The following is a 27,849-nucleotide window of genomic DNA, read 5'->3' as shown; positions in this document are numbered from 1 at the left end:
GTAGCTGGAGCGACAAGATGGCTGTGTGATGTGATGGAGGAGGAAACCAGTAGAGGAGAATATGGCAGGGAGGACAGTTTATTTGATGATACAGGGGTATACGTACAGCACAGAACCACGCTTCTTTATGTTCACACCAGATAGTTTAACCGTGGCTGACAGACCCTGCGGCTAGTCTCTAGAGTGTACCGTCGAGTTGCTAGCTTATTACTGTGGACTGACATATTTCCAAACAGGCATGCGTTGGGATACATTGATCCACATATTTGTCTACCTGTTCCAGCGTCGTACTGTTCAGATCGACAAAGTGGTTGACATATTCAGATAGTCCATACACCATGATATGAGGCTACACGGATTGTAGGAGACCTTACCGTGTTTTGACTCATAAATTTGTGACAAGAATCGATTATTTCGTTTACGTCTGCTTGCTGCCTTGTGAATACCAGCTCATAAGGAGCACATGGTGAGTGTGGTGAATGGATCACTGAAAATGAGATAAATGACAAGAAATCTTTTTGAAAATTTATTGAGGCCTTGAATTTTGTAATCCTAACAAAATAAATTTTGAGCCAGAGTCACATGAGAGCATGCCGGCATTGAACCTCAAACGTTATTAAATGTCACCACCAAAGGCTGGAGATGCAGGGATGGAAAGTTGTCTGTTGGAAAGATGAAGTCATCCCTCTCGTCTTGTGGAGAGCGTTTTGTCACTCTGAATCTTTATGCATAGATGTAAATATGAAACAGATGAGGCGGTCTCACTGGTCTCCTTTATTTTTAGTTCAGGTGGGTAAATCAGTGAATTGGCTATTTGACCGATATACATGAAGCGTAAGCTAAACCTCTTGGACAAATACCTTTGTTTAGATTTTGCCGATTCCGATTCGTGTGCCTGAGAACAGATCAGCAGGAGCGGGACTACAACTGGTGCCCATGGGGATGCCTACTTCTTGCCAAAATGTCATACTACCAAATGTTACACAGATGTGACCAATGAGCAAGTCCAACGTGTTTTATATTGTTTCTGTCATGTATTTGTTGAGTTGCGGGAAGGTTACTCCAAATACGCTAACCTTTTCGCGAACACCTGGTATCATCACTACTTGACAGTGATTCATAAACACGTGCTCTTGCTATAGTCGGAATTGTACCATCAGCAGAGATTTCTTTTGAAAAATAATGGAGAGTATGGAATTGTGGTATCAAAAGACACAGTTTCAACTTTATATATATAGTGAAACTTCGTTAATCCTCTCGGTACCATTTCCAGTTAAACATGCTGGTTTCCACAAGTTCCTGAGCGATGGTCATTGGGATATACATAATTTAAAGGTGGGGGTTAAGGGGGTTTGGACTGGAGGGGGTTCGGACTTAGGGGGTTCGGACGGAAGGGTCTAAGACTGAAAGGTGTTCGGACTGTAGGGAGTTTGGACTGTAGGGAGTTTAGGCTGTAGGGAGTTTAAACTGAAGGGGGTTTGGGCTGTAGGGAGTTTAGACTGAAGGGGGTTTGGGCTGAAGGGATTTCGGAATGAAAGGGGTTTGGACTGTAGGGAGTTCGGACTGAAGGGGTTTGGGCTGAAGGGATTTCGGAATGAAAGGGGATGGACTGTAGGGAGTTTGGACTGTAGGGAGTTTAGGCTGTAGGGAGTTTAAACTGAAGGGGGTTTGGGCCGTAGGGAGTTTAGACTGTAGGGAGTTTAAACTGACGGGGGTTTGGGCTGTAGGGAGTTTAGACTGAAGGGGGTTTGGGCTGAAGGGATTTCGGAATGAAAGGGGTTTGGACTGTAGGGAGTTCGGACTGAAGGGGGTTTGGGCAGAAGGGATTTCGGAATGAAAGGGGTTTGGACTGCAGGGAGTTCGGACTGAAGGGGGTTTGGACTGAAGGGGGTTCGGACTGAAGGGAGTTCGGACTGAAGGGGGTATGGACTGAAGGGGTTTGGGCTGAAGGGGGTTTGGACTGAAGGGGGTCGGACAGACGGGAGTTCTGATAACTGAGTCCGGACAAATGAGGTTTCACTTTGGCTGGTATCATGTTGCTACTTCTGTGATTTACACAACAAATATAGTATTTGAGTGAGTGAAAGATGCTGTGATTGACTACACAAGCATCTCCCCACGCCTTCAGGGCACGATCACACACATCTTGCCCCGAATCCCCACAAACAATAACCTGATATTTTGTGGCATGGTTACGTCACAATAAATTGATAATTAATAAACTTAATATCTAATCACTGACATGCAATGTGATCACGACAACACAGTAAAAGAAAAAAGACATTAGGACAACTTTGTCATCCCATGACCTAAAAAGTCTAATACTCAAAATCAGTTGAGAGTTTTCAAATGATGTCAGTAATTGTTGGACTTTGTTTATAATATATCAGAAATTGTTTCAAATCACCATGATCTTCTTTCTACACCAATATCCTGTTTCTTTTCATGATTAACTTTACAAATAAATACTTCTTTTAAAACCTAACGTGGTCGTGACATGACATAGGATGTTTCCACTTCATAGTCGTTACATCGTCGGCGTTTAGATGTAGTTTAGAATTCGCTCAATTATTGCCCGAACCGAAAAATACCACGCGAATGTATTGATTGCAATTGACATGAGTTACGTGTTTCCCTCGCATGTCGAGCAGTGATGGGATTAAAGTATCCATACTGGTACAAGAAAAACGAGAACGAGTAAGATTATACAGGACATATTGTCTGTGTTATTTGTAAGTGTCACCCCTACTAAAGGCGAGTGGAAACTTCATCGATATTCGAGCTATAAACACGGTTCCAGACCTCATGTCAAGGGACAATGGGCTACAACACAAATATCCGGGGCTGTAATTGGTGTACAGAATGTCAATATACATAATGAGTGTGGTTAATGTCAGCGAAGGTTTAATATATAATATATAATTGACACATAGACAGAAACACAGAGCAGTCTGCAGAACTGACAAGTGCGAAAACAGAATTGATACCATCTTCGATCTCTGGCACCAATCTTTGCTTTTTCCTAAATATTTCCAAGGAACCGTTTCAACACCCTGTTCCTCCTTGCGACAACGATACCAACAAGAATACCGTTACTTCATGCTTGAATTAAATAGATTTTTATTTATATATTTCAATGGCATCTCCATATGATTTACATAAATACACTTATATAAATGAATTGAAATAACTTCACAAGAGTGAAAGCATATTCTTTTTACGCTTCTCTTGAAATGTTGTGTACTTGCCCCTTGAACAATTTAAACCTTGATTTTGTAGTCAACGTTGACAACGGGCTTATGGGTATATGGAGAGGGCTCATGCAACTACTATGACGTCATAAGAAACGGGACGGCAGCGTTAACCGATAACGTCATATAAACATCCCCATTGCTCAAATGCACTGATGCCAAGCGTTGCGTCCCTTGGTTGTCACAGACTTATGGTCCTTGGTCTGTCAGCACCATACCCGACCTCGTGGGTTTCACAGATGATACATGTCTACGATGTTCTACTTCAGTCACTCACTCACCCAAAGGATTTATGACGATCTACCATACAAGTCAAACTACTGACGCCGAACCTTAAAAAGAATCCAAGAAAAATATATCTCCTCGTTAGCTAACTTGATCCATTTTGAGACATATCGTACAATTTGGTTCACATTATCTAAACCGATGTCTTAACGCCATATAATTTTCACCGCCATTTGCCTGTTACTCAAAATGAAATCTGTTCTGGCTTTGGCGTTTTACATTTACAGAATCCAAGCACTCACGACAAGTAGGCCACAAAGCTCAGATAGTTAATAAGGATAATATAACTATCTTCAGGTCTCCTTATATGTGACGCGTGTACTATACCAGTCACTTCGACATGAGACAGGCCATCTCGTCTGCACTGTGGCATGAAGACTTTCGGTAATCGTTGATCAGTGAGACTAATGGTGTTTTCTACATGATCGACTACTTGTATTATAGCCATCCAGATGGGTATGCTTGCTTTATCCAATCATCTCGGTCCGTGCGCATGGTAATGCCAAGTCTTGGAAACCATTATTTTGACAACATTTGGGTGGCCAATATCTTTACATCTGCGTTAAAAACAATCTAAGATTTGGGGTATTCTGAAGAAGAAAATATCAGCTGTGGTCGTAAGTCTTTGAAAGGCATTTAGAAGTGATACATATAAGGAACACAATTTATGGACGTTAACTTCTTTATTATGAGGAAACACAACGTTTCCGAGTATATACTTACTCCTTCATCGGGTGACATTAATTCTCTTCCTTAATTGTGGTCGTAGTTGAACATAGTGGAAATAAATATGAGCTAGAACATTTCTCGATCAGTGTGTACAGGGATGTAGTTAGACCATCTGTAGCCCAACTCTATTAGTTGGGTCGTTTAGAGCATACTAGTGTCGGTTTGATGTCGAGTTTAATGTCAGTCTGTCTGGGCAGGCTTGTGTCAATACTGCATCACGACGCCATAACGAACAAGGTAATATAGCCTCGTGGGTCAAGCTGTTATTACTGTACACACTTGACCAGGGCAATAGCCGTTATTATATTAACATAAAATCAATGGCAGTTGATTGTAGCACAAGTGGTCATATCTCTTTGGTGGCATTCATTAACGTCACCATATTTCATCAGATGTTGGCTTTCTGTTAGGACACAGGAGCAGAAGGTGCAATGTACATGAACTGCATTGGCAAAATAGAAACTTTTATCAGATGATGAGTGAGTGAGTGAGTGAGTATTGTTTTACGCCGCTTTTAGCAATATTCCAGCAATATCACGGCGGGGGACACCGGAAACGGGCTTCACACATTGTACCCATGTCGGGAATCGAACCCGGGTCTTCGGCGTGACGAGCGAACGCTTAACCACTAGGCTACCCGACCGCCCAGATGATGAAGATAGACAATGAAATAACCGAAACAACTGTTATACCCACATATACTGAAACACTATCAAAACGCATTATCATCTCTTGAAGCGTCAGACAAGATGCGTTTGTGCTATAACGGATTGCTAGCCTTTTATATGACGATATTGCTGTGTTTGATTACCTCGTGCCTAAATACAGAGAACAACTTAATTTGATTTTTGTGGCCATTTTACCAAATATTACAAACAGTCGAATTTGTTCTTTCAAAGTGTGTCAGTGTATGTGAATACATATCGGGTGAGGAATCACCATTTGTCAGCAGTTCAAGTTGTTGTAGGCATGCACCATGGGTATGTTTGCACATGTTTGTAGTTTTACATCACTAAATTAAAGCTATACCTTGAACGCGGCAAATCAATGATTGATATGCTACCGCTCAGTAACATCCACGCCGTCTCTTAAGACAAGCACTAAAAATCTATTCTAATCTGGTCCCCATAATATCAGCAATTACAACCAATCCTCTGTCAATCGAACAGGACATGCAACATGGAGTTTCCGGAATCCGTGTCTACTCGGGCCGATGAAAGGACAAGGCAATAAGCCTTGTTTATGAGCGTCCTTCACGCCCATGTGCTGTACATGTCCATTGAGGATGTAAAATGTCAAATAGACGAGTCGTAATGAGTATTTCCTATGGGAAATATCAACCGTAGTTAAAATACAACCGATGAGTGAGTGAGTGAGTTGGGTTTAACGCAGCTTTTAACAGTATTCCAGTTATATCACGGCGTGTCAGCTTAATGTGGGAGGAAAGCCCGAAGTGATGCAGGTCTCAGACGTTTACCACTTCGGTGAAACCTACGAGCACGGGTATGGTGCTGACAAACCTAGAAACATAATCGGGGCGAACCGACATTTGAACCCACAATCAGAGGTTTCTGGCGTGCACAAGGGACGCAACTCTGCAAAGCGAATCGCGGCGCCTTAGACGACTGAGCCACCCGTGCCCCCTACAACCGATGAAACAAATGTGATGATATTTCCTATAGTAAGCGATACATTGTGTAGCTACAGGCTGCAGGCTGTTTCAGAATATGGGCGAGATAAAACGTGGTATTTGGTCTTCTGTGATTGATTCGACGTGTGACATCGTTGGGTGTTAACCTGCGTTATTTAATTCTATAATTCGACACGAATGCGATAAAACCTATGTCGTTCAATTGTGACGTCGTGTGGTGACATCCAACATTTGTGCGGTCACGATGCAATTCATCCACTTGAATACGTCTCTGTAGATATACATATGTATTAGATATGATAAGTATTACATATCGAAACTTACAATATCATCATAACAGAAATGAAATGTCGACAGAATGTACCAAGTAAGGGCAATTTACATCGCGAGTGCATGGCAAGTAGAACCTTTGAATTCAACACAGCTTACACGTTCACGCACTTCATACAGTTTGCGCCAACAACGAACATACTTAGTGATCTGGGCTACTAAACGTCACCTAACTGCTGAGACTAATCGATGTTTAAGAAACCCGAGACACTTGTCTGGCAAGCATCAGACATTGATCAGCTGTTTGTCGGATCCTCCCGGATGTCGGTCAACTTCCAATATTGACATACTCTGATTCATTACAATGTTGGGTCATGGAATAGAGAGTTACACGAGGCTTGTATTGAACAACACATCATGGCACTGAATAAACGGAGCTGGTTCTTGAAGGAAATTGTTCAATTAAGAACTGACTTCAATATGTTTTAGGTTTATGAAGGTATAGAGAGTGAGTATGGTTTTACGCCGCTTTTTGCACTATTCCAGTAATATCACGGTGGGGGACACCACACATCGGCTTCACACATTCTCCCCATGTGGGGAATCGAACCCGGGTCTTCGGCGTGACGAGCGAACGCGTTAACCATTGGGCTACACACTCTACTGGAATTCGATTTGACAAGGTGTCAAGATATATTATCGAGATTATTCATATAATACATAAATAACAGCGATGAAAACCCTCCAAAACTCCTGCTAGAACACAGGTCCATTGAACGCTTCCAACACAGATACAATCAACAAGATAAAACAAGTTGAAGTCCTGGAAAAGAGTTTACCCACTAATTACTTTCCAAACAGAACTGCCACTTTTTTATAAATTGTATCCTGTATCAATGTTCTGTGGAAACGCATTTGTGTTTGTCTGCAAAGTGTCAGTATAGGAAAACTGAAATGGAAATCGATTGTCTATAACATGGTTCGATGTTTCTAAATAACAGTGCGTGTTTTGTCTGTTGCGCCCAATGGCATCTGTTCCGTCGGATATTTGTTCTATGGCGTTGAGGTTTCTTTGTAATTGTTCCACAGCAATATTGATGTGACTACAATTGCTTCCCAGGTTCTTTGAGCATACGATATGACTCAGCACTTGATTAAAACCGCCGGGAAAAAGAAAGTAGACACTTGAACACTGGATTAGATCAACAGATTACATCCGTTATCAAAATGTTGAAACAAAGTTATGTGAACTTTAATGACAGTTGGATAGACGCATTCGCGCAATCATTTTGCTAACACTCCAATAGTTTGAGTATGGGTACTAAATCGTCCCATTGTCTTCCTTGAAAGGTTCCCCTCCCATAGTTAAACAAGAGCGGTCACCCTCCCAAAGTATAGGAGGTGAGGCGAGGTGAAATTGGGTTTAACGTCGCGTCCAAGATTATTGCACTTATATAGCGACGTGCATGCACGTGTGTGTGTCTGCTTGTACTAGTCCAGACTAATGCCGATTTATAGTGCTAGCCCACTGAGATACCATGCAGCAGTTTAACATGAATACCCCACTCAGACACAGTATACTGACTCCGAGGCGACCAGTCCTTGTTTTAGCCCTTTAATGCCGAGCGCCAGACAGGGTAACAACAAGTACCATCTTTTGACGTCTTTTAACGTCTTTTGGCCGGGGATCGAACCCCGACCTTCCGCTCTCCGGGCGGACGCTCTACCACTAGACCACGGAGGCGGTCTCCCATAGTATAGCATAGTATAGTGAATATCACTTGAAGATTAGTTTGAGGCATTAACTTGATCGAACTTTGTTTTAAGTAGGAGAAAGTCCGAAATCTAGAGATTATTTTCGCACGTGAAACTTGTTCTCGGCCCTACGGCCTCGACCAAGCTTCACGTGCGAAAATAATCCCGAGATTTCGGACATTTTCCTGTTCTTACTAGCTGAAAGCAGTCAACGAAGCACTGCCAACTTTAGGTCTATAACACATTTATGAAATACATCATCAGCGAATAACCATGTCTTGTGTGTAGTGGTATAAAAGGAATTCGATCAAAGCGTGTGAAATACCACGTGCAGTATAGTCACAACTGAAATGAACATCGTTTCATGGCCAAGTGGAAAAAATAGGTCACAAAACATAACACGATATATCTGAGAATGAAAGTTCGATTCCCGTCATGGAATATTCCTGTAAAAAATGTGTGAGTTTTACCCAAAAAACAACAACAACCTAGGTCTTACAATTGAAATGTGAACCTCAAAGCAGGTTTAGCAGTGACCCAGTTCAAAACGTAGGTTTGGAAGATGAGCTAGTTACAAATTTACTTCCGCACTGTTTACCCGACGTTACCAGGAACCTAATGCAATATAGGGCAATACGGTGATAGGTTTATAATGTGCTATAAACAACTCCCAGTCGTCGTTTATTTATTAATTATATATACGAGAAGTCTGTTAAAATATGACATTTTATAGACATTTAATCTTGGTTTATGGTTGGTTACGTCAGCGAGGTATTTTGTATGTAATGTTTGACTCTGCTATTTCAAGCAGTAAATGTATGTGACATCCCTCTAATGATGGTGGTGTTTGGTGTTATTAGGTGCATAGTTGATACGCTTAGTCTCGAGAAGATATTCTAATTAGCCGCATGCTCTGTCGGTTACATAACTTGAGTGGTGCAGGATCCAGTGTCAGCATGTCAACGCCCAGGCGTGGTCCACACCCATACTCACGTCACTCTCCCGCGCCCGCCGTTATCAATGCCGCAGTGTTGTGGGCAGAGGGGAATAAATCCCTGTGAAGATAATTAGTGAGTGAGTGAGTGTGTATGGTTTTACGCCACTTTTAGCAATATTCCAGCAATATCACGGCGGGGGACACCAGAAATGGGCTTCACACATTGTACCCATGTCGGGAGTCGAACCCGGGTCTTCGGCGTGACGAGCGAACGCTTTAACCACTAGGCTACCCGACTGACCCGTGAAGATAATTAACCACACTGAAAGAAGAATTTAATTTTCCGTGATATATGGGAAGCTAAAAAGTGATATTACCTCTCACAATATGTTAGTAGAAAACCCATCACACCTATTCCCTCAGTAGCACGCATATGTGTCTTCATTGTCTGTTGTATATCATACACAGTTTAACCTGTTGTAAATCACTATTACCACCCTTCTTAATGTTGTAACAACTTGCTGTTTTCTGTGTTGTGTGAGCAACATTTCGAACGGCTGTAGGGGCTGAACGTCGCGTCCAAAATTATCGCATTTATATAGAGACGAGCACGCACGTGTGGGTATGGCTGCTTGTACTAGTCCGGACTAATGCGAGTTTATAGTGCCAGCCCACTGCTATACCATGACGCAGTTTAGCATGAATACCCACTCAGACACAGTATACTGAGTCCGAGCCGACCAGTCCTTGTATTAGCCCCTGAATGCCGTGGGGTAACGAGAAGTACCATCTTTTGGTATGACGCGAGCGGGGATCGAACCCCGGACCTTCCGCTCTCCGGTCGGACGATCTACCACTAGACCACTGAGTCGAACGTCTGTAAAGCATGCAGGGGTTTATGTACACTTTAACCTGTTACACACACTGTGGGAACAAATTGAGAATCTACATGGTTGTATATTACATACAATGCCTTTGTAGATTACATGCTGCAAGAACGTCTGTGGAATGGGTCTATCCCTGACTTGAGACGCCTTCCGGCACATGTGCATTAAATTTCTCCCCAGCAGTAAATGGCACGTCGGAGTAAATAACTGCAGCAACTGAGTCGCAGATGTTTTGCCATGCCTGATATCTCCTTGACTTGCTCCACTCTGTATCCGTGACGACACCCCAATAATGAGTATTGCAGACAGTGAAGTGTTTCTGTGGAGGCATTAGGGAGCTTTGTTGTTTCTGTGTGGGCATAGACATATCAATGTCCTTGATCGAAAACTCACACTCCCGGCACTCTCTGTTTGAAACACACACGCACGCACGCACGCACGCACGCACACGAAAGCACGCATACACGAGGACACACTTAGTGATATTTCACGCCAAACGGTACAGCCTGATTAACATGTTTTTAACTTTACATAAATAAGACGCTCCTTGGGTAGTGAATACTCTGTCAAGTTATTTCCATGTAAATCGTCGCGCTATGCTGTTAACCAAATAGTTTGTCTCATGTAAAACACACTTAAAGCTTTTTATGTGAAATTGCATAACGAAAGACAATAACAGGATGCATTAACACACCATGGCTCACTTCTCAACTCTCGGTGAATGTCAAAATACTTTTTGAAAACTAATGATGTAAAGGATATCTAGATGTGTAGCGTACAGCTGCGGTAACATGTTTACGACAGATATAGGAAGAGGAACCTGGTTCCATTATGGCTGAATACAATTCACTGTGGACACTGGACCGACTGATATTTATCACCAGTGTGTTTTAACTCAAAGTAACTCTCCAACCTGGTGTCTCATATACATCCTGAGTGGCAGTCTCTATGGATTTGTTGTTGTTTGGTTTTTAGTTTGCGCACTTTGTTTTCTTTCCTTCACGGATGATTACCCCTGAGTATGAATCATTGAATCATTGAATCTGTCGGAGGGACAATTTTGCCTGAACCTCCACAAAAATTATTTTCCATTGGTGTGATTCTTTTTCTTCAAACGGCCTAGCAAAGTACCTCCTCCATAACGTCCAATGAGGTTTTCTCTGATTATTGATACTCATCAGGAGTGATTAATACAGTAAACTACGTTTATAACCAACACGCTTATAACGAACTGACGCATATAACGAACTTACTTTTTTGTCCCGACTATTTGCTGTAGTTATGCTGTATATATGCTTATAACGAACTACGGTTATAACGAACTAAAATTAGTGGTCCCTTTGAGTTCGTTATAACTGTAGTTTACGGTAAATATAAAATAATCAGTCAGGATTATTAGCCGAAACCGATTCCATTGGGTTTGAAAGGTAAAATAGCTGTGCAAATATGAATGGATCACTGAAAATCAGTGATGACACCAGGTGTTCGCGAGAAGGGTAAGCATGTCCTGCACTACAAGTTGCACCCGTGATTCACATAATTTGCAAAAAAAGTAAGTGTTTATTGCCTACGCCTCACATCAATATGGTCTGTAAACAATCGAGTCGTGACTAGACAATCTAGAACGTGCATATATGTAGTAAAAATCTATGAAATGCATTATCCCACGTCGGCAATATAGGCAATTTGCAGTCCATGCACATCACGCCACGGTGTACCGTTTCACCCGCTGTGCTTATGAATCTGTGATTGGCTGGGACACATAGAAATGGCGCAGCCAGGATGGTGATTGTATATCAAACTGAATAATCTGAAATTTCATCATGGCCACAATGGGCATCATGGATGCAAGCCACGGATAATGGTGATGACAAGTTCTGGTGCGGATGCAACTGGAGCATGATCAAATCAGATGCGCATCAAACTGATGAAGACACTGGACATTTGCAGCATCACTACATAGCAACCGGTCATGTACACACCGCGATGTCGTCCGTCATCCAGGGCAGTTGACAACCAGTAACTGACAAGACATGAACAAATCTCTTTCTATAAATATAAACACTTTCGTCGAGGCCACCGTATAATTATTTTGTCACGTTTCCCAAGCTTTGCACGAGACTTAACTCATTTTCCGGGCATCTGAACTAGGATTAACTTTACTACACTTGAAACCGACTGATGATGTGGCGAGCTTTCAATCACTCGGGAATGATCGTAATACTGCACTTTGCATACTTCCTGGAGCAGGGCGTGCATGCACGTTGCTATATAAGTGCAATAATCTTGGACGCGACGTTGAACCCAATTTCACCTCACCTCACCTCCTGGTCGGGGAATGAATTTCCCGCACATTGAAAATTAATTCAATCATTATAACTACCTGTATACTCATGTATTCCTGTTTGGTCTAAATTGTCGGCGAAACTGGTCATCTGTCTGTGTGTATGTCTGCATGTGTGTCTGTCTGTGTGTATGTCTGCATGTGTGCCTGTCTGTGTGTCTGATTTTAATTTGTCTGTGTTTCTGTCTGTGTCTGTCTATGTGTCTGTTTGTGTGTCTGTCGGTGTGTCTGATTTTAATTTGTCTGTGTTTCTGTCTGTGTGTCTGCCTATATGTCTGTTTGGGTGACTGTGTGTTTGTCTCTCTGTCTGTATGTGTGTATGTCTGTGTATAATCTGTCTGTCTGTATATATGTTTATATATGTGTCTGTCTGTTTAACTGTGTCTCTGACTGTGTATTTGTCTGTGACGTTATCTGTCCCGTGAAGATCCGGGTTAGAATAGGTCTTCAGCAACCAATACGACTATGCTTGTCGTAAGAGGCGACTGACGGGGTCGGGTGGTCAGGCTCGCTGACTTGGTTGATGCATGTCATCGTATCCCAATTGCGTGGATCGATGCTCTTGACATCAATCACTGGATTGTGTGGTCCAGATTTACAGACCGCCGTCATATAGCTGAAATAGTGCTGAGTGCGGCGTAAAACAACAAACAAACAAGTGTGAGTCTGTATGTGCGTCCGTCTGATAAGTAACCATACATTCACACACGACCTGCGCTACATGCATCGTGTCATGTTCAGTGATGAATAGGAAGACATAAAACACTGACGTTTTAATTTAGTGAGGCACAAGCACACTTTACTTCAGATGTCCTTACACTTGAAGGGTCGTCTAGTTACAGGGCACAATAGAAGCGTCCCTCGGAACTTAAGTGTGGGCAAAGAACTCGACATTTGGTAACAGACTTTATTGCATCCCATCACCGAGCTATGAGCCTTGCGTCAACACTTCATCTTCGCGCAAATACCAATGAATCCCCTGATCAATGAGTCGAGCTGAGCTCTATATCAAATACTGGAAATAACGACTCGGATATGGTGCTTTGTATTATTGGGTGGCCCTAACGGTTGTAAGTTAACCCTAGATGGCATTTCAATACGGGATACCGAAATGTGAGTTCTTGGGAAGCTGTTTGTATTCCCTGGAAACAACTGTCACGATGTGTGTTTGCAAGCTTTGATACGAGCTTAGGTGAGGCAGTTGTATTGCAGCACATTTTGCTTCGTGTCTTGTGTGAGTGGCGAGTGCTTCCGGTAGGGTATGACACGCTTCCCCTTGTTGCGAACACCTGGTGCCAATACTGATTTTTGCTGATTCATTCATATGACGTTCACCGCTTTTGATTTCGGAAAATAAACGAGAGTGATTTGTCTGTGGCGTTGGCGTTTTGTATTATACGACAAGACAATTCAGAAATTGAAACATAACGTATTGTGTTCTAAAGTTACGTATTTCCGTGTATGATGAAATAGGATTATTAGCTGATATTGACTATTTGGCCTTCGTCCCTCTCCGCAGTAAGCATAAAGCGACATGACCCGTTGGTCGTGACAATCAAGAGTTTATATTTCACCATATATTCGTAAATGAGCCCAATTCAGCGAGAATTACCATTTTTGTCGGTACGTTACCTACAGACAACAATACATCGAAACAACATTTAAAAGCCACGTCAACACACATGCATCATACATATCTATTAAGACCACTCAGTTCTGATTGTTCCCTCTAAGGTATCAAATACATGTATCCGACATTAACACCTTTAATCGGGATTCGAATTAACAGACTTGATGCTCAGTGATATAGAAAACAGTTTGGTTAACTTTCAAATAAAAGCGACAAATCCCTGTCTATATTCATAAGAAATCTCTAGCAAAAAATAGAGTCCATTATACGACAATATAACGAGCATGTGTTTATGAATCACTATCAAATAGTAATGATACCAAGTGTTCGCTAAAAGGTGGGCGTATCCTGCCCCACCGGTGGCGCCCGTCACAAACACATGCAAGGGCGAGTCAATTGATTACGGAAAGGGTTTTGTCGCTTTGATTTTTTAGAAATAAACCTGCAGACTGGGTGTTTGATCATTACGTCTATCTGAATTCATGCAGTATTCGAAATGTCAGTTCGCCCATTAGTGTAATCCGCAATATTCACATTTGCTGAACAATTTTGATTGTAGAATATTATAATAATAATATCAACTATTTGGGTCAAAACAATCAAGTCTAAGGAAAGATTTGCTTTAATATTCTACATCGAACAGCGAGACCGACTTTTAAAACAAATCTCTTCATCCAGGTATGCGATTTTACTGCTTTGAGTATGCAGCTTGAAACAGCATTTAAAAACAGAAAAGGCGGCAGTTCAATGGTCTTTCGCAGTTGAATCCTTATTTGTGTAAACAAAAAACATAAAGAGACCTATATAAGCTGGGTAGGAAACGCAACAGACAGTCTCTTGTGATCTCCGCCGCGCTACCGCAGAATGTTTATCCAACTCTGCGGGGGGCCATCGCAGAGTGAGTGAGTGAGTGAGTTAAGATCGCAGAGGCTCATGGGTAGATACAAGTCCGTGGTTTCAGACAGTGAATATCATGGGGATATTGGGGATAATTCCGTATGTATTTAGTAGCATGTGTGTGATAAAGCAATGGGCATGATGCACGTCCCGCGTCGGTGCTGCTCAACATCCAATGTCACAATTTCCGTGCAATACATATTCCATACATTTTAACAACTCATTAAACCTGTTTTCTCTGACAGTTCTTTCGGCGAATATTCTTCTGGCACAAAATGTCATGTTTAAATGTGTTCATGGTCATTCCATCGACCCATCGATCCATCCATCTCTCTATATACACTCGTAAAAAAAACATTTTACGACTTCGATTATTATTATAATGGACATATGATTCACAGGAAAACTGAGAATGCCTCCTGATATCGGTCGGGTAGCCTGTTTGGTTAAAGCGTTCGCTCGTCACGCCGAAGACCCGGGTTCGATTCCTGACATGGGTACAATGTGAGAAGCCCATTTCTGGTGTCCCCCGGACATCAAATACACTTTATGTACAGTGGGGACTCCTTGTGAGAATTATTCCCCAGCAACCTATGCTGGTTGTAAGAGGCGTCTGAATGGGTTATCAGGCTAGGTGACTCAGTACCCAAAGGCGTGGATCGTAGCTTACAATATCAATCACTCGGTTGTCTGGATTTGCAAAATTATAACAACGAATTGGTCAAATGCATCGAGGACCTGTGGGACTAGAGGAACGAGCTCCACAAATTCATCAACTAGGAGGAGGAAGAGAAACGGAAACTACAGAACGACTTACGCATCCTGAGGTTGGCAAAGGTTATGAAAGTCTGACCAAGAAGATGGTATCTAGGAATGATTGACTGGATTAACTGAATTATTTACAGGCCGTCGTCAAACAGCACACACACACACACACACACACACACACACACACACACACACACACACACACACACACACACACACACACACACACACACACACTACGGTTATAACGAACTCGAAGGGACCACTAACCGTAGTTCGTTATAAGCATATATACAGCGTTTATACAACAAATGGTCGGAAATAAAATATTAGTTCGTTATATCGGTCAGTTCGTTATAAGCGTGTTCGTTATAAACATAGTTTACTGTTTACATAACAATACTACTACCAGCATTTGCCTTTTAAAAAAGTACAAAGATACAATGATTCGTTAATTCGAAATGTTGTTAATACGGGCGGCGATATAACTGAGAACGATACTGTCCTGATAAGCGGGGTTGTACTGTATGAAATCTGGACACCTGATTCTAGAACCATTGTCGCGTCTGGAGGACATCACTCGGAAATAGAAGCACATACTCTCTGTAACCGGGAAGACAGGTAATTGATAAATTGGTAACAAATACATTGACTTCTCGTTGCTACACCTGAGAAGTGTTTACCAAGTCATAGGGCAATGTGGCGGCGGTGGCGCCATCTACAACTAGGAGTGGTTATGGAAGGCGCCATCTAGTGGGCGGTATGGCATCCCTCTTTTCCAATGACTGCCAACCCTAATTGACTGAAAGCCAATGCCAGGATCGACATGCAGTGTTCTGACTCCGCCAGGGGGTTGTTGCGTCATTGAGACGGATATGGAATAACAGTTTGACTTTATGTTTGATTAAGTGATATAAATGTTTTCTTTGGGGTTGATGAAGTTATTTTTTTTCTTTTGGAATCTTGCCAATAAATAAACAGATATCCTGGGTCTGGAGAACATATCCCCCACAGCAAATAAACTTATCGGTCTTTCACAATTTTACATTTCCAGTTTTGTTTTTAGTTGGTTTATTGAACACGATATGTTTAATTTATTTTGTTAATTTCGAAAAATAAAGGACATGGTTTAATAAGGGTATTTAATACCCAGTAAAAGGCAAGGTTAAAATTTTTTTTTAAAAATATTTTTTTTCAAATATACGTTTTGGATATCATTCGGGGAAATAATTGTTAAAAAGGTTTAAACTTTTTTTGAAAACATTTTGCTATGAGAAAATCGGCAATCAAAGATTAAATGTCACAAGAACTAAGTGTGCCTGAATTATCTTTACCCACATACCGAAAGATCATCAGCTTGAAATCAAAGAATGTTTATGTCACATTATTTCTTCGTTCGTCCTTTTTCATTTATTTTACCCATGAGGGGCATGTCCCAGTCGCCTAAGACGCCGCAATTCGTTATGCAGAGTTCCGTCCCTTAGGCCTGCCAGAATTTCATGGTTCGAATCCCGGGTCGCCCTGGTGATGGTTCTAGGTTTGTCAGCACCATACCCGTGCTCTTGGGTTTCACCGAAGTGGTAAACGTCTGAGACCTGCATCACTTCGGGCTTTCCACATTAAGCTGCCACGCTTGATCAAAGCGGCGTTAAAGCACTCCCTCACCCATGCCATTTTACGTGCTTTTATCACAAGTCAAAAACGTGCGGCCATTGGAAATAAATATTAGTTTTTTCAAGTTTGACTTAAAAGGAACCTAACACATAATATGTCAATTAGGTGTAAGTGCCATGGCAGATTTACTGTGGTAATATGAAAGAATTGGGAGTTCCTTAACACCTTTTGAGAAGTATACATATTATGCACACATATGTTCAACACGACGTCATATAGTCCTCAGCAATATACTGGTCTAGGTCCGTGTATTATACTGACTTGGGAACAAACAGCATGCAAATAAATGGACAAAACTTCCATGATTATAAGAAATCTCTGCTACAAGCAGAGTCCATTGTATGATTCCAACTTGCATCCGTGCAGAAACCTAGCACTGACAGAAGTTGAAATCCATAATTGTTGCTGTTGTTTGATCAGGGTTATAACATTCAAGGACTCAGTAGGCTTTCTGGAAAACATGTGGAGGACATTTCAAGTTGGACTCATCAGTGACAAACATCATATTTTATAAAATATGTTATGTAACTCCGTTGTATATGGGCCTGTGGCCTTTCATACAATAAAGAATTGAATTGAAAAAACAAAACAAAAAAAAAACAAAAAAAACGTGCCATGTGTTTCCTTGTCTTGACTTGTATCATATGTTCCCGTGTTGACTTGCCTTTGCATGTGTGTGTGACGGCTGCCACCGGTGGGGCAGGATACGGATAACACCTGGTATCATCACTCTTTGATTGTGATTCATAAACACATGATATAGACGGAATCATACTGTGGACTGTTTTAGAACATTGCGGAAAGGGTTTGTCGGTTTTTATTTTACAAATAAGTCATAAAAAACGAAAGGTCATCACGTGAGTTGGCGCGTTTCCTAGTGAACAGTAACACCCCCTTGTGCAGCTGCCTACAGCAACATCCCAATGCACACACACATGCATCTTTGTCAGCACACTGCACACATACTTGCATCTCCATCAGCACACGGCATCGCTCCTGGCGGCAAACTACACATACTCTGATGCGAGTTAAAGAAATATTCGTTTACTCACTAAATATTTAGACATCGACGGATTCAGAATAAATTCTGATTATTGACCCAAACCTTCTTGTGTGAGGGTACTGTCGAGGCCGGAATACGTCAATACTACATAATGTCAATAATGCATGAACCATATGTTCATTGTAAGGGATCTCTCCCATTTGCTTGCATGGACCACCAGGTGTATTGTGATCACGATTCGTTTCCGAAAGTATTTGTATTATCATCTCCATCATTGAGATCCCAAGGGCATCGTCTTTGAATTTACAAGACTCTTTATACGTCGACGAATTGAGTTCTACGTATTAGGGTGAGTTCTATGTATTAGTGTGAGTTCTATGAATTGGTGATGAATATGTGATAATAATATGATAAAGGACACAGTTCACAATCACAGAGCACCTTGATCATGTGTGTTTATCTGAAGTGGGCACTTTACACAATGATGTATCACCTTGTCCAATACTGAAGCACTTTGGGTGTTTATTGGCTTAATAGTAGGGGTGAAATCCGTCCATATAGTTACATCCTCGTCAGTCTTGATTAGAGACAATGATGCATCTCTGTGGCAGTCGAGGTGGTGATAATGGACTTTCGCGACAGTTTTTGATTACATGTAACTTGAAGAAGAATGGCAGATCAAACAGTGTATTTCAATGTTATTTCAGTCATAAAACTGTAATGTTATCTCACTATCTGGTTGAATAGTCAAAATAAACACAAGGTGATGTGACACGTTAAGAAGAATTGGAACCGTTTGAAATTCAAGTTTTGTATCTACAATAATATAATATGTAGTCTTCCACAACGATAAAACGATGTTGTTGAAACATTTGTACATTTTGTATACATGCTAATCATAATTGAAAATGTTTTATGCTACCAGCAGAGCAGGAAAGGCTGTGCCTTTTCACGAAGACCTGGTGTCGTTGCTGATTTTAAATGATCAATTCATATTATTTTTAACTCAATTTTGCCTATTTCGGAGGATAATCGGATTGGTTCCAAGAACCTCTTACTTGTCGTCAGAACTGATTTAAATGGGATTTGGAGGTGAAGCTCTGTATTGATTGGTGGCAATACCTCTCCATGGCATTGTTTCAGTACATCATATACACTATACGTTCACACCGCCGGACCTGTATTAATGCAAGCAAACACATACACTCTTCAAAAAAAGAAACGCACAGGTAGATTTTTAGTAAAATTGTTGTACCTAATAAAGTCGAAATATTTAATTAAATATCATAGATACAAATATGAAATTTTGGAGCTCGATAGTCACATGTTGTCGTTGTACAAAGTCATTGAAAACTGTTCATTGTCATGTCATATGAGGCCACAAGGTTCCGCTGAACTCAGTAGCTCGTGTGACCGCCCCAGGCAGCAATCACGGCTCTGCATCTCGCGGCACTGACTGGATAAGTGTACGAAGTGTGCGCCATTCTGCTTGTAACGCGTTGGCCAGTTGTGGGAGTGCTTGCCTTTTTATAGCCACTACCACGAGTTACGAATGCCATAACTTGCACGTGCATTTTACTGTTTTCCTCCATGACATTTTTTTAACAAGTGTGAAAACAATGCCGTTTAAGACACTGCAAATCGACAATTTTGACGCACCGTTTGTCGAATATCTGACCACTAATATTGTCCAATAACATTTATCCAATTTTTATACCGGATTTTTTGTGTAGTCAGGTACAATGAACTACATACCACCTGCGCGTTTCTTTTTTTGAGGAGTGTATGTCCTCCCATGATGAAGCCCTTCATTACATACAGACCAATACATTCACGATGCTGTCAGGAAAGTCAAACCAACCGTATATGATTGCAACTTCGACTAACTGACTATGCCGAAAGTTGAGTGCAATAAACCTGGCACACCTGGGTCATTGTATAACTGTTATTTGATATTAGTATTAATGAACACAATACATTGATGGCACTAGTTAATACAGACAGAGCATCGATATCAGCTGACCATGAAACTACGTGCTTCTTGCTACTGTGTACACGTAATGGCTGTTTCTGTCAAAGGGCGAGTGTGTGCATGTAGAGGGGTATTCAAAGCCTTGTGAGTGAGTGAGTGAGTGAGTTTAACGCTTTTAACAGTATTCCAGTTATATCGCGGCGTGTCAGCTTAATGTGGGAGGAAAGCCCGAAGTGATGCAGGTATCAGACGTTTACCACTTCGGTGAAACCCACGAGCACGGGTATGGTGCTGACAAACCTAGAAACATAATCGGGGCGAACCGGGATTCGAACCCACAATCATAGGTTTCTGGTGTGCCCAAGGGACGCAACTCTGCACAGCGAATCGCGGCGCCTTAGACGACTGGGCCACCCGTGCCCCCCAAAGTCTTGTGACTTTAACCTGATTTCTGAGTAACAAAGTGTAGAAATATTAACTGCATTGTGAGTGAGTTGGGTTTAAAGTCACTTTGTACAGTATTCCACTCACATGACGGCGTGTCAGCTTAATGTAGGAGGAAAGCTCGAAGTGATGCAGGTTTCAGACGTTTACCACACACACCTAGAACTGTTATAGATTGACAGACGGGTGAGATTGGACGGACCCAAATAGTCATCAATATCCAGAGTTCCGTGATTGGAATAATGGCCAGCGATATCCCGACTTTGAACTCAACCACTACGAGTCAAACAGCATGCTTACAAGCTAAATCAAGATTTCAGCCATATGATGGTCAGTTAAAATAAACTGGTTCCGCGATCTACAATGAGAGCAAGAAACAAAACATGTAATAGTATGTCGCCGTTAGGATTCCGAGTTAGCATTGGTATCAAGTATATGCTTGTTGTAAGACTTAAAGGATCGAGTGGTCTGGTTCGATGACGTGCATGACTGCGCTTAATCGTACCCCGACGGTGTTGGAGTAGTTGCTCATAATATCAACCACTGGTTTGTGGCCAAGACTCGATTATTTACAGACAGTTATAGTCGGTGTATTATTGAGTGCGGCGTTAAACAACAAACAAACAAATGTGTGTGGCATTTACTAAAAACGGACTGCTTGATGATGTATATTTGATACTTTGGAGCTGATTATTAACTCCCGGTATCCCAGCCAGCCCTACTGGTATGCCCGGTATCTGTAGACCTTATTGTAGATGTCGGGACCGATATGCCATACGCAGGTAGAGACTGCCAGGATATGTATAGTATGTAATAGCATTAGATGAAGTGCCAGCCCTTAAACTCTGTGCGAGCATGACATCTATCAACACTGTTTCTCGATACACACTCACATCGTTTGTCATCATTACCCCGTGTTCCTGACACTCGATATGTTAATTAAGCATCCAACGAACAACGTAACAAGCTGGTGTTAATAGAACACTACTACATCTCTTTAAGTGGTTCTGTGTCATGGTTGCGTTGATAGGCCATGTACACTCGTCATTAGTGTGTTTCTTCCATCATACGATTGCTGTCGGTAAGCCAGACACACTACTTGACACGGGCGCTATTTCTTGCGTATCTCTACACCTTTACGCGGTAAGGAGAAACCAATTACACTATATTTACATATACTGTACTCATTAATGTGGCACGGAATTATGGTGAATAGTTTATGTCTTGCTTTACAGTCAAGTACCAGCGATTCATAAAATCACAAAGGAGATGGCTTCAAGAAGATTGCTTCATTTATTATTTTTAATATCATCATCATCATCATCATTATTATTATTATTTACAGATTAAAAATAAAAAATGCAGCAAAGAGGGTTTGGGTGATTCTGGCACAGTCAGACTGGTTAGGCTCATCATCAGCTCAGGGCCCTTGCCCCCTCTACACGCAGCGAATGGGATTTCTCCTAGGAAGCGCTGCCAAGTCAAACCCACCCAGAACCATTTGGAGAATGTGAAGACTACCCAACACTGAAGCCTTCTGCATTACCCAGATTGTCAGAAGGGCTGTATTCCTGGTAGCAAACCCGGGTACTCTCCCAATGTCAGTCAACAGATTGGGAGGTACCAAACTGAGACACCGAGAACAATTGGGAGTCGGACAACTTGGTACTTGGGTTGCAAGCGTGACCTTTCGAAAGCGAGGTCTGCATATTTCCCATGTTTTTCCTCAATCTTGTCAATCACATTAGTGTCAAAAGGGACAGAAAATTCAAAGACATAAATGATTTAATTGGATTTATCAAAAAGGACAAGATCAGATTCGTTGGCCTGGATACGTCTGAGGCTGCATACGGGCCTATTCAAAAGGATTTTGTATTTATCATTTCCCATGACTCCCTCTACATATTCCGGGTCGTACCATGAATGGACCTCTGTGTAAAAACCACAAGTAATAAAACATTAAACGGTAATAAAATGATCGAGCCACGCCATCGTGTCGCTTAAGATGCTGTGTCTGTGCCAAAGCTGGGCATCCACTGACGATGTGTTGGACAGTCTCATTAAATTCATTACATAATCTACATTTCATATTCACATTTTGATGCAAAATCACACATTGACGGTTTCAAGGCGGAAGTGACTGGTCCTGGGCCTCGTTCCTCAAAGCGATCTTAGCGCTACGATGATCGTAAGCCTATGTTAAAGTATAGGAAATACGATCACCTTAGCGCTAAGATCGCTTTGAGGAACGGGGCCAAGAGCAGCAAACAGAAAGCCTTCTGTTTCACTTTCCAGGCAAGCCGACCTCATCCAAGCGAAGGACTCTGCAGGGCTGCTGACCCTCTCAACACACTGCACATAGACACGATGTAGTGGTCGTTCAGATAGCCTCTCCTTGAAAAACTCACTCTGGGCCGATTTGATATTATTATTATTATTATTATTATTATTATTATTATTATTAAGACACTACCACATTTGACAAAATGTTTATTGATTATTTCACCCCCAGCACGCAGCAATATTCCAGCTATATGACAACGGCATGTAAATAATCGAGTCTGGACCAGACAATCCAGTGATTGCTATTATGAGCAACGAACCACGCAGTCAACCAAGTCATCCGGCCTGACCACCCGATCCACTAAGTTGCTAGGGACCTATTCTAACCCTTGCGAAGGCTTATATCGCGGCGTGTCAGCTTAATGTGGGAGGAAAGCCCGAAGTGATGCAGGTCTCAGACGTTTACCACTTCGGTGAAACCCTCGAGCACGGGTATGGTGCTGACAAACCTAGAAACATTATCGTGGCGAACCGGGATTCGAACCCACAATCATAGGTTTCTGGCGTGCCCAAGGGACGCAACTCTGCACAGCGAATCGCGGCGCCTTAGACGACTGGGCCACCCGTGCCCCCGCAGTGCTAAGATAGCTTTGTGCAGCGGGTTCATGTTTGTTGGACAGCGTGTGTCGAATAGTTTAAAGACAGAACAATGAAAGTACATGTACCACAAGACTGTATGTACAGTAAACTACGTTTATAATGAACACGCTTGTAACGAACTGATGGATATAACGAACTTATTTTTTTGTCCCGACTATTTGCTGTAGTTATGCCGTATATATGCTTATGACGAACTACGATTGTAAGGAACAAATATTAGTGGTCCCTTTGAGCTCGTTATAACCGTAGTTTACTGTGCATGTAATGATAGACGGGCTGACTGTAAAATGTAATGGTCTTTCCTGAATGGTCATTTCTAGCAGAAGGAAATCGCATTCGCCAAATGTATAATTTCTGCACACCACACCACACCTACAATGATAAAATCAGTCGAGAGGACGCTCCTGCCAGATTGTTAAGTAGCAAATTATTCTCACTAATTTAAATCAAATAACATAAATTAAATAAGAAGATCAATGTGAGGAATATTATTTGTTTGTTTGTTTATTTGTTGTTCAACGCCGCACTCAGCAATATTCCAGCTATATGACGGCGGCCTGTGTATATAATCGAGTATGGACATCATGATCATCAATCCACGCAATCGGGATACGATGACATGCATCAACCAAGTCACCGAGCCTGACCACCCGATCCCGTTAGTCGCATCTCACGACAAGCATAGTCGCCTTTTACGGCAAGTATGGGTTGCTGAAGACCTATTCTACCCCGGACCTTCACTTGTCTGAGGAATGTTAAAAAACCCGAAAAACATGGTATTAATTATTGTTTAAGTCCTATTCTGCATTCGGTGGATGCCAAGCGTCCCCAAAATAAAGCTAGTTCTTTTTCGCATTTTTTCTTTCAAAATAAAACCCTTTCGAGTGACATGATGACACTGAAATAATATAATTTACGGTCTCGGAGATGACATTGACACCTTAATAAATCTTTCACCAATTACATTATGCCGTGTTGTTGAGATGGGCGTGGCTCGGCGTGACCCAGCGGGTGTGGAGCACGGCGATATGGTGACAGATGCTCTCAAGTAACGTGGTTTGTCGACAGTTAATTTGATTGGTCAGAATGATACGAAACCCCGGGGAACTGCCTGTAGTTATACTGAGCAAATTAGGAAGGTATTGACAGTCCCGGGCGAAATCCTTATCATTGATAGCAGCGCCCCTTGGGGAGGTAATATATTGTATTTTCGAACAGACAAAATGATTCCTTCTTTCCAACATGCATGAATTATTTGTACGCGGTGAATCTTTATGATAAATATGTTTGCACACATTTTCATTGGAATAGTTATTTTGAGCTGACTTCGTAAATGCTTTAAAGTGTTGTTTACAACTCTGGGGGCTGTCGGGTAGCCTAGTGGTTAAAGCGTTCGCTCGTCACGCCGAAGACCCGGGTTCGATTCCCCACATGGGTACAAATGTGTGAAGCCCATTTCTGGTGTCCCCCGCCGGGATATTGCTGGAATATTGCTAAATGCGGCGAAAAACCATTCTCACTCACTCACTCACTGTTTACAACTGAGATATAATGATCGGTTGTAACGTATAGCCTGTTCCGCTAATTTTAAAGAAACTATTACATAACAGACAGATTGTATTCAGTAAAATCTATGTTATTAATACACTTTACAAACGTGGTATTTCAAACATTAAGTAACGTTCATCCCTGAATAGGAGCATATACTGTAATTTCATTGTATGTTTGACGTACATTTCTGTACAATAACTATATACCTAATATCATACAGACCTTAGACAACGACTACTTATAGAAGGATCATGCACGGATGGTAAGATAATAATTGTGGTATACTGTCACAAAGAGATATTTCACAACTAATCCATCATCGTTATTCTAAAAGCGTTTCAGAAATAGATCATTGTGCCACGCCGACAACGCATTAACATTTGGAGGTGAGAAAGTAACGGTATTTTGTAGAATGTATCGTAGAATACTTCTAAATGGTTTTATAGACATGTTGTCCCTCTTGGGTTAAGTTAAGTGGCTTCGTGGTCTCTAAACTCTAATTCAATCCATTTTAAAATGGCCGTTCGACAACTACAAACTACATCAATATTGAATATCGATCAAACAAAATTCAACCTAAAATGGCCGCTCGACATATAAGCTCATCATGATGAGATTTCATTGTGGTGACACCATATACGAGCACGTTCTCAAACATACGCAACGTTAAGTGTCGTATTAGACAGCGGCGTGTAAACTGTCATCAGAATTATGATGGAGATAACATTGGGGATGCAAGTGATGGTTGAGATGAAAGATGATTCAGCCGACTGGTGACCACACTGATGCGCCACGCTTCATGTACAGCCACGGGATAATCATTAGTGTGATGCAGTGGTCATCCCTCACGTGTCCGCAGATTGGATTAGGCGCGTGCGCTCACATCACTGACTGTAATGAAAATAGCCGATCTTTGAACAACGTATTTAGTCTCACTGATCAACGATGACCCTTGGCCGCACACTCACAGAATAGACTTGAGGGTCTTGGTGACTGGTTTATCCTGAGCCACGACGTGGTTGAGTCCACGACGTCCTGATCAAGGAAACCGTCTGAGTTTGATCATAAATAACGGGTTCTTGGTACAGTTATTTCAAGTGATATAACCATTCACTCAGTTTTCATTTTAAATATTGGTAGTTTGGGTAAAATATAAAGTTTAGAAATTAAAATGTCAAAATTATTATTGATTGTCAACGTTCACAAGCATATGTTTTATAAGGACATACTTGACATCAAACAGGGCATTAAAACGCCGGGAGCATAACGGAATCATAGTCGCAGTTCTATTACAAAAACAATAGCGACAAAACCTGTTCCATAATCATCAGAAATCTCTGCTCAAAGTGTTTTTAAATGGAATACTTCGGTACTAATAAACAAGACAAAAACATTTCCATGGTCAAAATATCCACCAAAAGCTGAGTCTGCAATTCCGTCATTGTACAATCAAAGGTTGCTTGCCGTAAAAGGCGACTAAACGGAGGGACGCTGACTTGGTTGATGCATGTCATCATATCCCAATTGCGTGGATCGATGCTCATGGTGTCCATCACTAGATTGTCTGGTCCAGACTCGAATATTTACAGACCGCCGTCATATAGCTGGAATATTGCTGAGTGCGGCGATAAACAACAAACAAACAAACAACCATGGGCATGTGTTAATAGATAACTATCAAATAGTGTTGATACCAGATGGTAGCGGAAAGGTGGGCCTATCCTGCCCCATCCAACAGAAAGGGTCACAAACACATGCATAGGCAAGTCAATTATTCAACTGGAAACACACGGGTCATATGGTACAGTCAAATCAGGGAATTACATCGGAAATCGTTTTTCTCACTGAGGCGTCAAATGTGAAAATGTTCGCAACAGGTCCAACATATAGCTGTTAATGCTCCTCGTTTATTATGTCAACAGACAATTGAATACAACGCTTATGCTATTCAAATCATTTACGATATAATAAAGCTTATGTTGATATTGTTAAACGGACTAAACTACCGTTACTTCTGATGTATTGTGTCTTTTGTTAACAACGGCATGGGATGGACATGGATCCCCACTATAGCACTCATCACATAATGCATCGCTATTAGTCATAGTCACGTTGTGAAGGGTGGAATCGATGGCTAAAGTCTGGCAATAATCTCCTGTCTCCGGGGACTACTGTGTGACAACAAAGGTCGAGATCTAATCGAAATGCGAACATCTATGCTCTGTTAATTGTAACGTGGTGGCAATGTTTTGACACATGAACTCCCATCATGGGGGATTCCTGCATGTTGGAATACATATTTGTATAAAGCAAAACATGTATTATTAATACTGATTGTACGACGTAATGTGAATGTGTTTATTTTATATTCATATTGGCGTGATATGTTTTCTCATATGTATTATATTGATTACACGCTTTGTATGCAGTAATTGATATTGTCCCGAACAGACCCGAAAAACAGATTTATATTAAGTGAAATACGCAGACAAAATTGGATTCGTAATGGTAGAAAAACCTGAAACATTTACCGACCTTCACCTTTAAACACACGAAATGAAATACCAGAAACTATTAATTGACCTTGACCTCAACCTTGAAATTAGGTCGACTCAACCTTTGTTGGGTGAATTTGCGCCTTGTTTTATTTCTGACCTCAGGTAACCTTGACCTTGACCAATATCAAATCAGCGTCTGATCCCGCCTGATAATAGATCCCGTTTCGTTATATTGCTTTCTACCATAAACACACAAAACATTGTGACCGTGATATTTCACTAATCGATAATGGGTGACCTTCGCCTTCAGAGTACGTAGAAGACACACCAAGCATGATTCCTGATGCGGCGTAATGCAAT

At 41.5% G+C, this 27,849-nt stretch overlaps 1 protein-coding gene across 6 annotated transcripts in view; it reads right to left on the bottom strand.

Annotated features, from left to right (window-relative positions):
* The window catches only part of LOC124147253 (glycine receptor subunit alpha-2-like), a 139,714-nt gene that overhangs the window by 46,867 nt on the left and 64,998 nt on the right, over window positions 1–27,849 (bottom strand). The gene's annotated exons all lie outside the window — the stretch shown is intronic.

Source organism: Haliotis rufescens, unplaced genomic scaffold (assembly GCF_023055435.1).
Source record: "Haliotis rufescens isolate VD_foot unplaced genomic scaffold, xgHalRufe1.0.p SCAF_30, whole genome shotgun sequence".
In the NCBI taxonomy this organism is placed as follows: domain Eukaryota; kingdom Metazoa; phylum Mollusca; class Gastropoda; order Lepetellida; family Haliotidae; genus Haliotis; species Haliotis rufescens.
Note: the sequence above shows the minus strand (reverse complement) of the source record. Positions and strands in the feature narration are given on the sequence as shown.